Source organism: Schistocerca nitens, chromosome 1 (genome assembly GCF_023898315.1).
Source record: "Schistocerca nitens isolate TAMUIC-IGC-003100 chromosome 1, iqSchNite1.1, whole genome shotgun sequence".
NCBI classification, from domain to species: Eukaryota; Metazoa; Arthropoda; class Insecta; order Orthoptera; family Acrididae; genus Schistocerca; species Schistocerca nitens.
Genome location: NC_064614.1, coordinates 842,245,460 through 842,262,665, shown reverse-complemented (window position 1 = coordinate 842,262,665; position 17,206 = coordinate 842,245,460).

Here is a 17,206-nt window from a genome sequence, read left to right as displayed (position 1 = left end):
CTTCGCTCGGTTTACAAGTGGATCAGGAAAGGAAATGATTAGTACTGTTACAACGTACCCTCTCGCAAGTATCGTGCGGTTTCTTGCGGAATATGCATGTAGATGTAGATGCGCGTTATTCTGGTCATAAGTGCTCAAAATGATGAAATTCAACATTTATACGTACCATAAAGTGATTCTAGACAATAGTGCACATTGAATTTCCTTGGTGTTGAACACATCGACGTTGTAGAGCATTTTATGTAGCCTGGAATCATCGGGCCAATGATTTTAATGTTCCTTACAGATTAAAGTCCAGAGATGTTAAGTCTGGTAAGCGTTCAAACAGTTTTAATTTCCCCGAACGACCGACCCAAGCTCCAGATACTTTTTTAAGAAGGTCTGTAATGACCTACGCGGAATGGGAGATCCATCATATTAATACCACATGAATTGTATGTCCAGTAGAATGCCATCCAGTAGCTGCGACCACGTATCTGTTAGGAACTGTAGATTAGTGTGGCCCCTAGCTACAAGTAATTTCCTGTAATGAAGTTTTGGGGTTCCCATGTCCTTTATGCTGTCTGAGTGAACAACGAACAGCCTGTGTAAAATTTATACTGACGTGGGCTGTTGTTAAGCGATCCACAAAAGTTTACAATGTGGAATAATTATGTTCATAACATAAGAGGTATGCTTCTCCCCTATTCCACAATTTCCCTTTTTAGTTTAAAAGAAATTTATGAGAACACATCAATGCAACTATTGTTATAAAACAGTACAAATAAAATATAGCAAAATTATTTTCCAAAATTTTCCTGGAAAACAAGAGCTCGTTTAATTAAAATTTCTACCGTACCAAAACACGATGTGAGTGAACATAAATTTATATTATTTGTTGCTAAAATAGTATTTGATAACAGTTGTGTATTTTATGACTTTAAGTCTCTATTAGTTACTTCTCACTTTCATTTTTTGTGAAAATATTATGGTAATCTTGCATGAATTTGTTACCCCTTTCTGCACACAACTGTTTCTCGGATTTTGTCAGTTAGACTTTATTTGAAGATGTTCCAAGAACGGTTAGGGCAAATATGGCGCAAGCTATGCCGCAATTGCAAAAAATTAGGGTTATTGCCCGCTTCCCATGTTGAAATGTCACTGTCGCGGAAGTTGGTGCCGATAGTAAATCGTCTGAAGATAATTTTTGTACCAATAGCCGCAACTCGATGTTTTTAAAGGAAGAATAATTGCTCTAAGGTAGTTTGTACCTCTTCGGTTGATTTTCTTTTTGCTTTCTCTTTGTCAAATATGTCTGTTTGCACCATAACATGCGCCAGATTTGGCTTAACCGCTCTTTTACATATTCAAATAATGAGTGAGTCATAGTTTCAGAAACTAAATACCAGACCCGGTTCGGAAGTTTTTCGCTGCAATTGTACTGATTTTTAGACTAATATTCCTAGAAAAATAGATATCCTTATCCCCATAAGATAAATGAGACTGATCCTGAAACAGGTATATATCGTAATTTGAAACGATGTTCCTCACCCATCATGAACTCTTGTTATACAAAATGGTACCGATTTCGTCAGAATACTGCCAGTTATTTCCAGGAGTTCAAAGTAATAGTTAGCTGTTGTTTCTACTTGGAAAAGTGGTGTTCAGGAAAGTCATTGATAGCGAGAACATCACCAATCATTTCAATGCTACCTCTCACGTAAAGCGTTCTTGTCGAGTTTCGTCGAGGTTTCTCTAGAACATTCGAAAAGTGTCGCGTCTGGACCAGAACTTGTACTGTCAGTGAGTCGAAATAGTGCCAAAAATTATTCAAAAGTTTCATAACGGCTAGGGAACTGGAACAGGTCACAAATAACCATTTTTTTAGAGTTGCACAGACATCATGTTCAGTAAACAACTATGGCTTGCTCTTCTTCTAAAGTTGTTTGGATTTCAGGGCCTCACAAAAATTTTCTCTTGCTTTGAAAAAATTATATTATTATCAGAAGTTTCCAGTGCAATGCAACATTAATTCCTAGCAATTATTAAGATTAAATTATGTTCTTTTTTCAGCATGCCCAAGTTCCCAAATTTTTCCTGAAGCTTTTAAAACAAGACCGAATTATTGTCAGGTTTACAGTATCATCTCGAAAACTACTCCGGCAGCCGTTAATATCTGAACTGCATTTCTGTCATTGGTCTTGCAACTATCATATTGAGAGAGAGACCAGAAGTAAAAACAAATGCGAGATACCTCGACTTACTGGAACTGTTAATGCGGCTATTGCTGTTGCTGATTTTTGTTGAACACTGGCAAATGACTTTTCATTGTCGTTAACAGGATCACTGCATTTGATAACTGATGTTATATCATTAGTTTTTGGTGCACCTAGCTGATGAGTCGGCTGAAAGCAAGGGGAAACTACAGCCGTAATTTTTCCCGAGGGCATGCAGCTTTACTGTATGGTTAAATGATGATGGCGTCCTCTTGGGTAAAATATTCCGGAGGTAAAATAGTCCCCCATTCGGATCTCCGGGCGGGGACTACTCAAGAGCACGTCGTTATCAGGAGAAAGAAACTGGCGTTCTACGGATCGGAGGGCGAAATGTCAGATCCCTTAATCGGGCAGGTAGGTTAGAAAATTTAAAAAGGGAAAAGGATAGGTTGAAGTTAGATATAGTGGGAATTAGTGAAGTTCGGTGACAGGAGGAACAAGACTTTTGGTCAGGTGACCACAGGGTTATAAATACAAAATCAAATTGGGGTAATGCAGGAGTAGGTTTAATAATGAATAGAAAAATAGGGGTGCGGGTAAGCTACTACAAACAGCATAGTGAACGCATTATTGTGGCCAAGATAGACACGAAGCCCATGGCTACTACTGTAGTACAAGTTTATATGCCAACCAGCTCTGCAGATGATGAAGAAATTGATGAAATGTATGATGTGATAAAAGAAATTATTCAGGTAGTGAAGGGAGACGAAAATTTAATAGTCATGGGTGACTGGAATTCGAGAGTAGGAAAAGGGAGAGAAGGAAACGTAGTAGGTGAATATGGATTGGGGCTAAGAAATGAAAGAGGAAGCCGCCTGGTAGAATTTTTCGCAGACCATAACTTAATCATAGCTAACACTCGGTTCAAGAATCAAGAAAGAAGGTTGTATACATGGAAGAACCCTGGAGATACTAGAGTGTTTCATATAGATCCTATAATGTTAAGACAGAGATCTAGGAACGAGGTTTTAAATTGTAAGACATTTCCAGGGGCAGATGTGGACTCTGACCACATTCTATTGGTTATGAACTGTAGATTAAAACTAAAGAAACTGCAAAAAGGTGGGAATTTAACGAGATGGGACCTGGATAAACTGAATGAACCAGAGGTTGAACAGAGTTTCACGGAGAGCATAAGGAAACAATTGACAGGAATGGGGGAAAGAAATACAGTAGAAGAAGAATGGGTAGCTCTGAGGGATGTAGTAGTGAAGGCAGCAGAGGATCAAGTAGGTAAAAAGACGAGGGCTAGTAGTAATACTTGGGTAACAGAAAAAATATTGAATTTAATTGATGAAAGGAGAAAATATAAAAATGCAGTAAATGAAGCAGGCAAAAAGGAATACAAACGTCTCAAAAATGAGATCGACAGGAAGTGCAAAATCGCTAAGCAGGGATGGCTAGAGGACAAATGTAAGGATGTAGAGGCTTATCTCACTAGGGGTAAGATAGATACTGCCTACAGGAAAATTAAGGAGACCTTTGGAGAAAAGAGAGCCACTTGTATGAATATCAAGAGCTCAGATGGAAACCCAGTTCTAAGCAAAGAAGTGAAAGCAGAGAGGTGGAAGGAGTATATAGAGGGTCTATACAAGGGCGATGTACTTGAGGACAATATTATGGAAATGGAAGAGGATGTAGATGAAGATGAAATGGGAGATAAGATACTGCGTGAAGAGTTTGACAGAGCACTGAAAGACCTAAGTCGAAACAAGGTCCCGGGAGTAGACAACAATCCATTGGAACTACTGACGGCCTTGGGAGAGTCCTGACAAAACTCTACCAACTGGTGAGCAAGATGTATGAGACTGGCGAAATACCCTCAGACTTCAAGAAGAATATAATAATTCCGATCCCAAAGAAAGCAGGTGTTGATTGATGTGAAAATTACCGAACTATCAGTTTAATCAGTCTCAGCTGCAAAATACTAACGCGAATTCCTTACAGACGAATGGAAAAACTGGTAGAAGCCGACCTCGGGGAAGATCAGTTTGGATTCCGCAGAAATGTTGGAACACGTGAGGCAATACTGACCCTACGACTTATCTTATAAAATAGATTAAGGAAAGGCAAACTTACATTTCTAGCATTTGTAGACTTAGAGAAAGCTATTGACAATGTTGACTGGAATACTCTCTTTCAAATTCTAAAGGTGGCAGGAGTAAAATACAGGGAGCGAAAGGTGTTTACATTTTGTACAGAACCCAGATGGCAGTCATAAGAGTCGAGGGGCATGAAAGGGAAGCAGCGGTTGGGAAGGGAGTGAGACAGGGTTGTAGCCTGTCCCCGATGTTATTCAATCTGTATATTGTGCAAGCAGTAAAGGAAACAAAAGAAAAATTCGGAGTAGGTATTAAAGTCCACGGAGATGAAATAGAAACTTTGAGGTTCGCCGATGACATTGTAATTCTGTCAGAGACAGCAAAGGTCTTGGAAGAGCAGTTGAACGGAATGGACAGTGTCTTGAAAGGAGGATATAAGATGACCATCAACAAAAGCAAAACGAGGAAAACGGAATGTAGTCGAATTAAGTCGGGTGATGCTGAGGGAATTAGATTAGGAAATGAGAGACTTAAAGTAGTAAAGGAGTTTTGCTATTTGGGGAGCAAAATAACTGATGATGTTCGAAGTGGAGAGGATATAAAATGTAGACTGGCAATGGCAAGGAAAGCGTTTCTGAAGAATAGAAATTAGTTAACATCGAGTATAGATTTAAGTGTCAGGAAGTCGTTTCTGAAAGTGTTTGTATGGAGCGTAGCCATATATGGAAGTGAAACATGGACGATAAATAGTTTGGACAAGAAGAGAATAGAAGCTTTCGAAATGTGGTGCTACAGAAGAATGCTGAATATTAGATGGGTAGATCACATAACTAATGAGGAGGTATTGAATAGAATTTGGGAGAAGAGGAGTTTGTGGCACAACTTGACAAGAAGAAGGGACCGGCTGGTAGGACATGATCTGAGGTATCAAGGGATCACAAATTTAGCATTGGAGGGCAGCGTGGAGGGTAAAAATCGTAGAGGGAGACCGAGAGATGAAGACACTAAGCAGATTCAGAAGGACGTAGGTTGCAGTAAGTACTGGGAGATGAAGCAGCTTGCACAGGATAGAGTAGCATGGAGAGCTGCTTCAAACAAGTCTCAGGACTGAAGACAACAGGAACAACAAAAGCTGATGAGTGGCCATATATTTCAATTGTAATCTACACCAAAGATGAATACTGGTCATTCTTTTTGACACCAAAGCATTAGAAAACTATTATTTTCGAGACTGTTCCAAAACACAGAACACTGAAGCCACAATGAAACTGGTATAGGTATGCATATTGAAATGCAGATGATGTTTGGTTTGTGGGGCGCTCAACTGCGCAGTTATCAGCGCCCGTACGAATTCACAACCTTTGTTCAGTCCAATCTCGCCACTTTCATGACTGATAATGAAATGATGAGGACAACACAAACACCCAGTTATCTCGAGGCAGGTGAAAACCCCTTATCCCCCCGGGAATCGACCTCGGGACCCCGTGCTCGGGAAGCGAGAACGCGACCGAGAGACCACGAGTTGCGGATGTATTGAAATACAGAGATGTGTAAACAGGCAGAATACGACGCTGTGGTCGGCAACGCCTATATAACACAAGTGTCCGGCGCAGTTGTGAGATCGGTTACTACTGCTACAATGGCAGGTTATCAAGATTTAAGTGAGTTTGAACGTGGCGTTGTAGTCGACGCACTAGCGGTGGGACACAGAATCTCCGAGGTAGCTGTGAAGTGGGGATTTCCCCGTACGACCATTTCACGAGAGCACCGTGAATATGGGGAATCCGGTAAAACATCAAATCTACGACATCAGTGCGGTTAGAAAAGGATCCTGCAAGAACGAGACCAACAACGACTGACGGCAATCGTTCAACGTGACAGAAGTGCAACCCATCCGCAAATGCTGCAGATTCCAGTGCTGGGCCATCAACAAGTGTCAGCGTGCGAACTATTCAACGAAACATCATCGATATGGGCTTTCGGAGCCGAAGGCCTACTCGTGTAACCTTCATGACCGCACGGAGCAAAGCCTTAAGCCTCGCATGGGCCCGTCAACACCGACCTTGGACTGTTTATGACTGGAAACATTTTGCCTGGTCGGACGAGTCTCGTTTCAAATTGTATCGAGCGGATGGACGTGAACGCGTATGGTTACAACTTCATGAATCCATGGACCCTGCATGTTAGCACAGGAATGTTCAAGCTGGTGGCGGCTCTGTAACGCTGTGGAGCGTGTACAGTTGGAGTGGTGTGGGACCGCTGATACGTGTAGATACGACTCTGACACGTGACACGTACGTAAGCATCCTATCTGATTACTTGCATACATTCATGTCCACTGTGCATTCCGACGGACTTGGGCAATTCCAGCATCACAATGCGACTCCCTTCATGTCCAGTATTGCTACGGATTGACTCCAGGAACACTGTTCTGAGTTTAAACACTTTTGCTGGCCACCAAATTCCCCAGACATGAACATTTTTGAGCATATCTGGAAAGCCTTGCAACGCGGTGTTGATAAGAGATTCGCCCCCCCCCCCCCCCTTCCGCCCGCCTCGTACTTTTACGGATTTATGGACAGCCCTGCAGGATAATGTTGTCAATTCCTCCAGTACTACTTCAGACATTAGTGGAGTCAATGACACGCGGTGTTGTTGCACTTCTTCGCCGGGGGCCCTTTAATGTATTAGGCAGGTGTAGCAATTTATTTGGATCTTCAGTGTGGTATGATATTTGAGAATAGTTTCGAAGATATTTCCTTTCCCTTGTCTCCAGTGCTCATCAAATGTTGCTATAAATATCTCGACTCATAATACATTTTGTAACTTACAATCACCACAGTCATTTATTACAGTACATTCTTCGTAAATTGTTACCCAGACTTATAAACGTTTTTAATCACTAATAAGATGCTTTCGCTGATTGAAAGCTTTACGACTCTGTCTGTACGAAAAACGTTTAAAACGTGCTGGTTTGAGGGTAGTCAGGCAATGATGATTTCACAGAAACCTAGCCTACAAGAAAAATATTAAAAATGTTCCTTTGTTTTTCAGTGAAACACCGAAAAACGCTGATGGTCCTTAATAAATCTTGGACAAATATAGTCCTTGATCACCTATTAACTGCTGTTAATATGGGACGTGTTCACCTTTCGCCTTTATAACAGCTTCAGCTCTGCTGTGAACACTCTCAGTGAGGTGTTTGAATGTCTGTGGAGGAATGGCAGCCCATTCTTTCTCCAGTGCCGAAGAGAAGGTAGTGATGTTGGACGGTCGCTTTTGGAGCGAAGTCGACTTTCTAACTCATCACAAAGTTGTTCGACTGCATTAAGGTCAGTACTCTGGGTAGGTCAGTGCAGTTCGGGAATGTTATTGTCTACAAACCGTTGCCTGACATATGACGCTTTATGACAGTGTGCATTCTCAGCATTATATCTGCTCCTTTACCGTACATCATACACAGTGTAGTAAAATGTGTTGCATCCTTCCGCATGAAGCGTTTACTTAAGCAGCATAAGATAACAACCAAAACCTTAAAAACATCGTCACACGACAATACCGCGTTGTTTCACTGTTGGCACTAATCAGCAAAAAAAAAAAAAAAAAAAAAAAAAAAAAAAAAAAAAAAAAAAAACTTTCAAATGGCTCTGAGCACTATGGGACTCAAGTTCTGAGGTCATTAGTCCCCTAGAACTTAGAACTAGTTAAACCTAACTAACCTAAGGACATCACACACATCCATGTCCGAGATAGGATTCGAACCTGCAACCGTAGCGGTCTCGCGGTTCCAGACTGCAGCGCCTAAAACCACACGGCCACTTCGGCCGGCCAGGACAGCAGGTAATGGTCTCCAGGTAATTGCCAGACCTTAGACCTCTCCCTCATATTGCCACAGAGTATAGCGTGATTCATCACTCGTCTCCCGTCATAACTACTGGCTTCGATCATCACACCGTCTTAAGCGACGCCTATGATAGACTACATTGCAGTCCTGCACAAGAGGAAGGATCGTACGTGTACAATATTTACTCTTTCTGTAGCATTCAAGTTGCATTGACCATGTTTTCGTTCTCGAAGACAATTCAGAACACAGAAGTAAAGTAAGATTCGAACAGGACCTGCTCGACAATTGTACCCCAATTATTTTTAACTCCCTACGCAAGGTCACTGTACTAGATGGACTGTTAGTTCACTTTGGAACTCACGAGTGATTCCTTCGACTGATTTCATCCGATTTTTACAACCACCCACGCAATGCTCGACGGACTACGTCCGTCATTACATGAGCTCTGCTGGTCTTGGTTTAGCTCTGGTTGTTCTTTCACGTTTCCACTTTACAATCGCGTCACCAGCAGTCTAATTGGCCAGTTTTAGGAGGGTTGAAATATCCCTAACGGAACTGTTACTCAGGCAACATCCAACGAGTAGTCCACATTTGAAGACATATTCTCATGACCGACCGATTTTGCTGGTATTGCTTGTCTGCCGATATTACACCAGTCCTCGCGTCCTTTTATACTGGTGCGTCCGCCTCTCGTGGGATGTAGTAGACAGTTTCGTATTACATAGGGGTGTTTGGATACAAACTATATACAACAATAGTATATGACAGACAGTTTCATCACTTTTTAGCAAATTAATTCAGCCTTAGTTCATTAAAATACCATCGTTCTCGGTTTCGACGATGACCAAGTCATCATCAGATGAGCTGAATACATTAAATAGTAAATCATTAGCTGAATTCGGCACTGAGTACTCCGTTCTTCTTATGCTCCTGTATACGAAGAACATACAGTGTTTCGTAATCAAGGGTTCCGAAAATGAGACGTGTCACGGAGATTTATCTGCGTAGCTTTTTCTTGTACTTATGCAGCTATTACGGTATAAGTGTATATGTATGTGTGTGTGTGTTGCCACTTATCACGGGACAATTATATATTTTTGTTTTATAACTATATTTTTTATGATTTTGGTTGGGGTGGCTTTAAATATTGTGGGATAGCATGAGACTTTTAATTAACATATACCGCGATAACACTCGTACGGACATCGGCTGCCCCGAAGTACGTACGATATAATATTTTTCAAACACAACGCGCGACTCACCGCCTTCTAATAAGTAGTTTGCTTGAACGCTGCTATTTAGAAAAGAAAATATGCGTATTCTTACGCAAACTGTAATTGTTAATATGGGTCTCAGGGGCTACTTGTTATTTATGTACCAAACTACATAAAGATTAACTGATATATTGCGGAATGTAATGATTTTCAATATTTCTTGTTCATTATTTGCAAGGCAAAACTGGATAGAATCTCGTCTGCCGTAAGGCGCCCAAAATGAAACATACTGAACTCATTCAGTGCTGTGGATTTTAGTAAATGAAATTTATTACTACGCTTTTTAACTTTGAAATTAATGAACGATCAAACCTGAGAATTCTCTCGCATTTACATTTAATAACATGAATTGTCAGCGTAATGTCCGACTAAATCCTGCTAGGGGAGATGAGCTCCCTGCACTACGACGTTCTGTAAAAACTTTGTCCATATTTGTGTTTTGATAATAATAACTTACGTTCTTTACTATTTGTTATACATCGCCCACACGTACACAGTCTTGAAATAATTTATAATTCACACGTCTCGTAACAAAAACTTCTTTTCCCTTTCTCCAAATGTCCATTTATGTGACGTACCGTCACACAGCTCGTAAAACTAATAGCGGTCCATGTTTTTACTGCGTGCTTCCAGTGAGTGAATCGGAGCAATTTGGATAGATGCAGCATCTCTTTCCGCACGGCACTAGGGACGTTTTAGCAGCGTGGGGGACCCGTGATACTTGTGCGTGTTATATGGGACACTGCGGCAGAGATACTGCGTTCGGAAGTGGTCGGTCCCCTCAGGAATCGAGGCCGCTACTCCGGACGGCACTCGTCCCTAAAAGCAGCCACTTGGCGGCCCCAGGGCGGAAACAATTACCCGTCTGAGAGCCCTCGCGAAGAATCTGACTTGCTGCCGCCCACTGGGGCACGATCGCAATCAGTCCAATAACTTGGAAACCCTCTCCGTGCCGAAAGCGCCGAGTGGAGCAGCTAACAACTCGAGGTGACTGACTAATTGGTTTCCCTTGCGCAGCAGAACAGACGCACCTCTCTGTTCCCTCTGTTCGCGGAAAATATCAAAGGGAACAAACACAATGAGGCAAGTGTTATTCCCGTTCTATGTCTTCGGAGAGCAACTTTAGTACCAAATAAATTAGAATTTCACGCGAGTTTCAGGAAATAATCCTAGTGAGACTATATACCTGCTGTACCATTTATTGTAGTTGATCTATAGGTAGCTTTTATTTATTATTTTTATATATGAGCCGTGTTTGTTTGGGTTAGGATTGAGATGGAATTTTCTGGTGCACTTATTTATATATTTCTCTGTTTCTGTCTTTAATTAATATCGTCAGTGGTGCTTGACATTCGTAAACTTATATCTGTGTATGTGCTGTACATATATTTTTTGTTGTGTGGATGCAGTCCCAAGAAAGAATAGTATCTGCATAAAATCGAAGGAACGAATAATCGAAGGACAGTGAGTATAGACACAGTAATAGCGATTGTTCGCATTGTCAGGGGCAGAAAAAGCGAAAGCAGTGTTGCCAGGTCCCCCGAAATTTCGGAAAATATTCCGATTTTTTGTAATTATTCCACAAAATACGAAGTTTTGTATAAATCTTTAGAAATATTCCTATCTCCTTGAAATTTTGTGTAAATCTTCCGAAATTTTTCTATCTTCCTTCGTTGATAGTACATGCCGCAACGTAACACATATCAGTTCGATCATAACGAAACATTTCATTAACAATGACTACCTCGGTACAAGTACAGTAGTGTTTGGACGCATGGGCCGGCAAAGCCATGAAAAACTTGCTTCAAGGGAGCATACGGGTAGTAAAGTGTGTACAAGGCACTGGACAGGTTTTAACAATCACTGGGTGACACCATAGGCTTGCGCAAAGTAGTTGAGTGTAGTACTTGTTTAGATATGGGGTTGAGGGCAGATCCTGAATAGATGATGACAGCGTCAGGAAAGTAAAATGGGTTATGAAATATAATCCCCGAAGGGAAAAAGAGACAGCGTTCATGGGTGGCTCAGAAGCATCAGGGTTGGTCCTTATAACGCCTACTGCTGTTCATCTGAGTATGATCTAAACGCAGGTTAGAATCCTGCCTCGGGCATGGATGTGCGTAATGTCCTTAGGTTAGTTACGTTTAAGTAGTTCTAAGTTCTAGGGGACTGATGACCTCAGATGTTAAGTCCCTTAGTGATTAGAGCCATTTGAACCATGTTTATGATGCAAAAATTACGCCTGGTGAAAGTGATACAGTAAAGCACGCTAGCGGTAAGAATCATGTAATTAAAGGCAACCAGAAAAGGCAACCTAAACTTACCGGTGTGTCAGCTGTTAGTGGCAACTCGAGAACACATGTCGCAATTAAGACAAGTGAAATTGCACTATACGTTTCTTATGCTTGCTTATCCTTCTTAGAAGACCTAGCGAGGGATGTATAAATTATTTGCAATATAGCCCTAAACGTCTTGGTAAACTGAAAGAGTTTTCGAACTTTGTGAAAGTGAAATCGCACAAATTACTTCGTTCCAGGCAGACGTGCAGGATCTCTTGACAGATGCTTATAGCCCGGCTTCTTGAGCAATATGATTCCCTGAAACCGTTTTCATCGATACTGTGGATAATGACAGACTTCTGGTAAGCGATACAATTCTGCAGAAATTAAGTGATAATACTACAAGGCTCTTTCTTAATTTTCTTGAATCTTAAGATGCAATCTCCTCAAAACAACATCATGTATCCTGACTTTGGGGGCAACATTGAAAATGGTCTTCGAATGTTAAACGAAGGAAAATTATCTAGAACCAACCCCCATGAAAGAAGTTTAGCATCGAAATCCAACTCGTTTTAACTCCATTGTTAAACTCTATTCAGGACCAGAGGCTTCTGTGAAAAATGATAAAAATACAGATCTGACTAGTGATCAGTTGATGAACTCTAACTTCCACGATAGACTTTTTGACTGAGAGTGCACACAAGGTGTTCAAACGGTTTCTTTCCAGTGATAATGTTCTAAAAGATATGAAGGCACCTGACCCAATTCCATCTAATGCCAACCCTGTAACGAAGTTTCCAAGTTTAATTAAAAATGACGTTTAAGAAATTGACACTGAATGGGGGCTATTGAAAAAGACGGAGGTAGTAACAAAAGTAGAACAGATCCGGCTGAATTGTGGAATGCTGTCCGTAAGGTGAAACGGGAAGATAGGACACATATGTTTCCCACGTTTTCAGCCTTGATGATTTCGCTGTTGTGCATGCACCATCGTCGACTAAGGTGGAAAGAGTATTTTCGGCAATAAAACGATTGAAACCTAATTAAGAAAAAGGCTGAGCACGAGAACAATAACCGTACTTTAAGATTCAAACGGAATGCGATATTTGTGTCCTTTTACGACTTTCCTACTGACATGGAATTTCTACGTCGGATGACTAATGACATCTACAAGGATGGTGGGGAGGAAGAAGAAATCTAGATTGGTGGGTGAAAATTATAAATTATATAATTTTCTCTCAACGTTACTGTTTGTTTCACTAAATTTTTTTTTTCAAAAAAGAGAACTGCTTTCAAAATTTCTCTTCTATCTTTCGAAATTTCTAAGCTCCACCTTCCTAAAAAATATTTGAGACCCGGAAACACTGAATGAAAGGCTCTAAAGTTATAGAAAATGAATTTAATAATTAATTATATGTGAAAGTGGTGGAAAGTGAGCGCGAACTGTTGGAGAACTAGCTGAATTTTTTTAAAAAGTATCTGTTACAGAGCATATTCGTGCCGTGCTTCAGTTATTCAGAGAGATCATTTTACTGCGTTGGAAAGTCTCTTATATGAATAGTGCTATGGAAGTAAGAATAAGTAATGAATTTATGAGGGTATAGTACATCAGATTCTCTCTGTAAATAACCCTTAAACATGCGCTCATTCGCTTCAATCTAGACTGGGTGTGGATTGTACGTCAATGAAACAAGTGTCCGTAAACATTTAATATCCAAACAGGCTGAATATCTTACCATAAACTCTTCTACGTATGTTGGAGTCCTACAAACGGCTATATTACAGCAATTCAGGCGTCATTTGCTTTCATCAATACTTTTAACGGCGCGTAACATGCCAATTATAAAAATGAATGTACATATTCACACGATGAGATCAAAAGTATCCGGACACCTGGCTGAAAAGACTTAAAAGTTCGTGGTCCCTCCATCGGTAATGCTGGAATTCAATGTGGTGTTGGCCCACCCTTAGCTTTGATGATAGCTTCCACACAGGCATACGTTTAATTAGGTGCAGGAAGGTTTCTTGGGGAATGGCAGCCCATTCTTCACGGAGTGCTCTACTGAGGAGAGGTATCGATGTCGGTCGGTGAGGCCTGGCATGAAGTCGGCATCCCAAAACATCCCAAAGGTGTTCTATAGTATTCAGGTCAGGACTCTCTGCAGGCGAGTCCATTACAGGGATGTTATTGTCGAGTAACCATTCCGCCCCAGCCCATGCATTATGAACAGGTGCTCGATCGCGTTGAAAGTGCAATCGCCATCGCCGAATTGCTCTTCAACCGTGGGAAGGAAGAAGGTGCTTAAAACATCAATGTAAGCCTGTGTTGTGATAGTGCCACGCAAAACAGCAAGGGGTGAAAGCCCCTTCATGAAAAACACGACCATACCATAACACCACCGCCTCCGAATTTTACTGTTGGCACTGCACACGCTGGCAGATGGTAACTGGGCATTCGCCATACCCACACCCTGTCATCGGATCGCCACATTGTGTACCGTGATTTGTCACTTCACATAACGTTTTTCCACTGTTCAATCGTCCATATTTACGCTCCTTACACCAAATGAGGCGTCGTTTGGCATTTACCGGCGTGATGTGCGCCTTATGAGCAGCCATTCGACCATGAAATCCAAGTTTTCTCACCTTCCGCCTAACTGTCATAGCACTTGCACTGTATCCTGATGCAGTTTCTAATTACTGTGTGACGGTCTGGATAGATGTCTGCCTATTACACATTACGACCCTCTTCAATTGTCGGTGGTCTCTCTCAGTCAACAGACGAGGCCGGCCTGTTCGCTTTTGTGCTGTACGTGTCCCCTCACGTTTCCACTTCACTATCACATTGGAAACAGTGGACCTAGGGTTGTTTAGGATCGTGGAAATCTCGCGAACAGACGTATGACATAAGTGGCACCCAAATACCTGACCACATTCGAAGTCCGTGAGTTGCACGGAGCGCCCCATTCTGCTCTCTCACGATGTCTAACGACTACTGAGGTCACTGATATGGAGTACCTGGCAGTGGGTGGCAGCATAATGCACCTAATATGAAAAACGTTTGTTTTTGGGGGTGTCCGGATACTCTTGATCACATAGTGTATGTATGTGGTATGATCAAAAGAAAAGGTACGAAACAATACTGTGTGTATAATTGAAGTCCTTATTCAAAAGTAATCACCAGAGGCCTATGCGCAACTGTCCCACTCTTTCACGAGCCAAAGGATTCCCTGTTTCCAGAATCCCAGTGGCTGCGATAGGAGTCAGTCCATTACCGCGTGCTTCAGTTCGTTGCCCGAGTTGAAGCGCCGGCCGTGGTGGTCATGCGGTTCTAGGCGCTCAGTCCGGAACCGCGCGACTGCTACGGTCGCAGGTTCGAATCCTGCCTCGGGCATGGATGTGTGTGATGTCCTTAGGTTAGTTAGGTTTAAGTAGTTCTAAGTTCTAGGGGACTGATGACCACAGATGTTAAGTCCCATAGTGCTCAGAGCCATTTTGAACCGAGTTGAAGCACTTCCATTTCAGATATATTTTAGCGGACCAAACGTATGGAAGTCGCAAGGCGACACGTCAGGGGTGTAAGGCGGATGCTCAAGCTTCTGCCAGTTGAACTTGGCCTCTACACTTCGTGTTACCTTGGTGACCAGAGTATCCGCGTTATCTTGGAGCAGTATTACTCCCTCTGTGAATAGCCCAACCGCTTTGTTTCGATGGACTTGCGTATTCTACGGAGTGTCCCACGGTGCACGTCACTGTTAATGGGTTTTCAGAGCTCGAGGAATTCGATATGCATCGGACCTCGGATGACGAAAAAGGCGGCGAGCATCACCTTGCCTGCTGAGGGAGTAGCTTTGAATTTCCTATGCCGAGGTGACAACGCATGCTTCCGTTGCCTAGATGTCCACGTTATCCCAAAGCGGGGTATGTAAAATTCAACAGATTTGGTTGTTGCGATGTTTCGTTATTTTAATGTGAGCACTCCGTATATGGATGTACAAGTATAGATATATATGCACAATGCTCAACAACAGTTTGGAATACTGCCGTAAAATGTAGTTTACGATACTCGTGTTTTCCGGTTACAACCCATAAAGTGAACGGTGCTCACTACTTGTGGCCGCTTCCCAATCATGTAAACAAGCGCTGCCGCAGCAGTACACTGTGAGTATTCCAGTATCAACAATAGCTTCATTCAGTTCGTGCTCAGCGCTGTAGTAACATACCACGTAGAACAAATGGTTCAAATGGCTCTGAGCACTATGGGACTTAACATCTGAGGGCATCAGTCCCCTAGAACTTAGAACTACTTAAACCTAACTAACCTAAGGGCATCACACACATCCATGCCCGAGGCAGGATTCGAACCTGCGACCGTAGCGGTCGCGCTGTTCCAGACTGAAGCGCCTAGAACCGCTCGCCCACACCGGCCGGCTACCACGTAGAACAATACAGCACTTTGAGACAGTCAGGACTGTGGCTTTACTTTGGGAAGGTCATACACAGCAAGATGTTGCGTATCGGCTACCTGTCACTGAAAGTGATGTATCTAAGGTGTGTAAAAAGTACAGAGAGATGGAAAATGTGAACCACTGACCTCGGAGTGGCCTTCCTCTTATGACAGCACTAATGCAGGATCGTTTCCTCCAACTTTCGGCTCGGAGGCGCCGAACATCAGCTGCCATAAATATTGGAAATGACTTCTCCCGGGCAATAGGGATTCATATCACAGACCAAACAGTGCGTAGAAGATTGCATCAGGGTGGTCTTCATTACAGAAGACCATTGAGTTGCGAACCGAAAGTTGGAGGAAATAATCATGCATTACTGTTGTCATAAGAGGACGATCACTGCGAGGTCAATCGTTTACATTTCCCATCTCTCTGTACTTTCTCCACACCTTAGACACATTAAAGGAACCGACGCAGTCGAAGGACCTGGGCTCTTACACACCAACACTGGACCATTGCAGAATGGAGTAATGTCATGTTCGCTGACGGGGCCAGGATTAGTTTGCGACCGTGCACTAGGCGTGTTATGGTTTGAAGAAGCGCTAGACGACACCAGGGAAGCCGATACGCACACCAAGTCCATCCGTTTGAGGGTGGAAAGTGCAGTTTACAGAGGAAACAACACCGTGTAATGAACAATTACGTGCAGGAGACTCACGAGAATTGTAAATGAGATATTATGTTTTGAATGACAATGATCGGTTACACTGAATGCCGTGATTTGGGTTACAATGTCCTTTAATTTTGTCTTTTCCATTCCTGCACGGTTCTGGTTTCAGCTTTGTAGGCACTTTTGCGTCTTTACTATAACCCGAGAAACGGATATATTTGTATTACAGACAAAACGTACGTTGGTCATTCATTTTTATTGTGCATATTAGTGACAGGACTTTAAAAATAAAATACATCATATGAAATTTCTCTTGAATAGGAGTGACGTAACATCCCGAATGTAGGAACAGTCAGATCACAGCCGAAATTGTGCAGTTGGGAGGAAAAAAAAG